The sequence below is a fragment of the Schistocerca gregaria genome, chromosome 8 (assembly GCF_023897955.1).
Source record: "Schistocerca gregaria isolate iqSchGreg1 chromosome 8, iqSchGreg1.2, whole genome shotgun sequence".
Classification (NCBI taxonomy): Eukaryota; Metazoa; Arthropoda; class Insecta; order Orthoptera; family Acrididae; genus Schistocerca; species Schistocerca gregaria.
This window is the reverse complement of record NC_064927.1, coordinates 51,803,726-51,807,377: the sequence shown is the minus strand read 5'-3', so window position 1 is coordinate 51,807,377 and position 3,652 is coordinate 51,803,726. Positions and strand designations below refer to the sequence as shown.

The 3,652-nt window shown below is 41.2% G+C and overlaps 1 non-coding gene across 1 annotated transcript; it reads left to right on the top strand.

Annotated features, from left to right (window-relative positions):
- Positions 1–2,945: 2,945 nt before the first annotated feature.
- LOC126285650 (U6 spliceosomal RNA) lies at positions 2,946–3,052 on the top strand. The gene has a single exon (XR_007551663.1). It is a non-coding gene; the product is annotated as a U6 spliceosomal RNA (small nuclear RNA).
- The last annotated feature ends 600 nt before the right edge of the window (positions 3,053–3,652 follow it).

The window sequence follows — 3,652 nt, the reverse complement described above, 5'->3', positions numbered from 1 at the left end:
TCACAGGAATGGTATGATGTACAATACACTATCTAGGAGATGGCGATTCTAAGGGAAATAAAGCTGTAGAGGAACTCAAACCTTATGGAAATGAAATGCACATTAAAAAACAGGAGTTCATTGGACATGTGCAGAGGCACATGGGGGCTTACTTGTGCAAACTAAAGCAGACATTAGGATCCCAGAAGTTTGGTGATGGTAAGACACTTGGAGGAAGAGGAAGATTGACAGACGAAGCAATTGATAGATTACAGAGGTATTATGGGTGTGCAATTACGCAAAATACAAGAAGCATTGTTCATATGAGGAGAGCAATATGGGCATTATTTTTTCATACTGCATCAACAAATGAACATCGACAACATGCATTGTGCCCCACAGGTGATGACTCATGGTGTAAGTGCCTATCAGGAAAGGAATATGCCCATAAAAAGTGTTTCCCAAATGCTTTAATTGATTTAATTAAGCCCATATTCAGAGATCTATCACAGCCTAGTTTATTGGAAAAGTGTTTACATGGGAAAACTCAAAAACCAAATGAAGGTGTAAATAATTTAATTTGGATTAGGATTCCCAAAAGTGTGTTAGTACAGATAAAAACATTGCAGTTTGGAGTGCATGGTGCAGTGGAAACATACAATGAAGGAAACATTGTCAAATATGATGTGCTGAAACGTTCAGGTTTACAACCAGGACACACCACAATTTCCTCAAAGTGCCTAATTGATGGAGAAAGACTAAGAGGTGCAGGAAGAAGAGACAAAATCCTACAACATCCAGCAAAAGGGAAGAAAATACCAGTGAAAAGGAAACTAACACTGCAAAAAGAAGAGGATGCTGATAATCCATCATATGGGGGCAGGAATGTATTAAAAAACTTCAGAAGCCATTTCCCGTAACTTTAAAATTTTTATCTTTGAGGAACATGTTCTCAAAAGCTGCTAACAGTATTCAATGAAATTTATACAGAATATTGTTTACTTCTTTGCCTTCATTTTTATAACAAATTGTAAAAAAAATATTGTATATATCAAGAGTTAAAGAAGAAAAAGTGCAAAATTTTAGAGAAAAAATAAGCATATGTTTAGAAAAGAAAAACCAATAAATATTATTTAACATGGCAATATATGTTTGTAGAGAAGTACTCACTGATGATGTATGTGAAATTTCAGAGCAATATGTTTAATGATTTTAGAAAAAAATGTTCCTTCTATTTGCTAAAATTAACACGGAGGAGATGGATCATTCCAGCTCCCCTTAAATTTAATATTACCAGATGAATCTTGGATGGTTGAACTGGTCCTCAGTTTCCTTTGTGAAAGTGGTTTTTATTTCCAGATATAATTTTCTACTTCAGTAATCGTAGAGCAGGGGTTGGGACCTCTTTTACAGTCTTTTCGGTGTGGGACTGAATGAACACTCCCCATGGAAAGACCACTCCATGTTTTCTGCTTTTTTCCTTCCTTTTTCCAGTTTTTAGATTTGGTCTAACCTTTTATGACTTTTGATGCGTCTCTTTAATCTTCATTATTTTATTATTTGACTCCCCTGACTGGGTCCATACACTTTCAGCAGACTCTCTTTAATCTGTGTCTATCTTTGGAATCGTGGGACTGATGACAACATTGTTTGGTCCCATAACCCCTCTCAATGAATCAATCGGTCAAGTCAGATCCATCATGTAATGAAATCCTGTCACCTGCATTGGCATGATCTGTTATTTTGAAACCTCAAATAGCATGTTTCTGAAGGTTTCCCTATTAGCAGCACGTCTGTCTGTCTATGTCTTTAACAATTCAATATGTGGCTGTGCATCTTCATATTTATCCACTATCTTTGGGAGCTGTTCCAGCCTGACAGTAGTACCCAAACTGTTCAAAGTCCCCTTTATGCCAAATTCATTTGCAAACTTTGGCAAACATATGAGCCATGCTTTCACCACTGAGGTTGTAATAACAAGTTCCTTTCTTAAAAATTCATCCATCATGGAAGGTTAGCAGTTGCATGTATAAGCAGAAGCAGCATTCGGAATGAGTGGGAAATTTACAGGAAGCAGAACAACCAGACCAGGTACTTAGCTTATAATGTGCCATGTCTGTCACTGGCTTCATCCACATGCTGCTCCATTGAAGCTCACTGCATTTTCACCCACAGGTGGCTGCTCCACTTGCTATTTCATCAAATCCATAACAGTCCAGCCCACATGGACCAAATGTTAGTGTCCACAGACAGGAATTTAAATCGTCAATTTTATCTGAGGACCAGGAATTTAAAGGATGTATAATGGTTCAGATCCATTCAGATGACAGTGAATGAGGGTATGTGTAGAGACTCACTTACAATTAACACTTAACACACATAAAAGAAAATACACACATTCACCCTTTAGTGTAAGAGGAGCATATGCAGTGACCTGTGACAGATGCCAGATCAAGTACTCTTTCACAACTGTTCCCTTCTTGCTGTGGCAAGTGTCCTGTTAGTCACACTAGGAGTGGCGGCATCTTGGCCATTGTCGCTCAGATAGAAATGGCTTGAGAGAGGGCAGTGTACTCCATTGGCTCGGTCAAGTGTAGCAACTGAACAACCACCTACTCCTGTCCGCTCGCAAGCATCACATATCCCATCAAAGACAAGGCTACCTGTAAAAGCAGTCTGCCCAACAGAACATGCTGCCCAATAGAACATGCTGCTCAACAGAACATGCTGCCCAACAGAACATGCTGCCCAGCAGAACATGCTGCCCAACAGAACATGCTGCCCAACAGAACTCTTCACTTTAATGACTGTTTCACAGCGTGCATCATTTGTACCCTTCTTTCCCAATCTAGCTTCTGTGAACTGCATAGGTGCGAATGGCCCCCTCCCCATTGCAATATGTCCTATGTCCCTGGAGACCATATCTCATCTCCCCCCCCCCCCCCCCCTCTTCCACAAGCATCAAAGTACTCGCTTCGGCGGTACATATACTGAAATTGGAACTATACAGAGAAGATTAGCATGGACCCTGCACAAGGATGACACGCAAAATCGTGAAGCATTCCACTTTTTTCACTCCTCAAATTGTGAAAACTACAATGCCCCATTCACCATGCGGGAACTCGAAAATGCACTTGCCCGGTCACTGTCCTCCACTCCGGGGCCTGATTCTATTCATATTCAGGTGCTGAAGAACCTTTCTCCTGCGGGTAAAGGTTTCCTTCTTCGTACTTACAATCGCATCAGGATTGAAGGACATGTTCCCGCATGCTGGTGCAAGTCTATTCTTGTTCCGATTCCTAAGAAGGGGAAGGACAAGCACTTGCCTTCCAGTTATCGACCCATCTTGCTTACCAGCTGTGTCTATAAGGTGATGGAGCGAATGGTTTACTCTAGGTTGGTTTGGCTGCTCGAATCTTGACGCCTACTTACCAATGTACAATGTGGATTTCGTAGGATCCGCTCTGCTGTTGACCATCTGGTTACCTTGTCGACCTTCATTATGAATAACTTCTTGCGGAAGTGCCTGACCGCGGCTGTGTTCTTTGATTTGGAGAAAGCTTATGACACCTGTTGGAGGGCGGCCATTCCCTGCACCATGCATACATGGGGCTTTCGCGGTAGCCTCCCTCTTTTCATTCGTTCCTTTTTAATGGATCGACAGTTCAGGGTA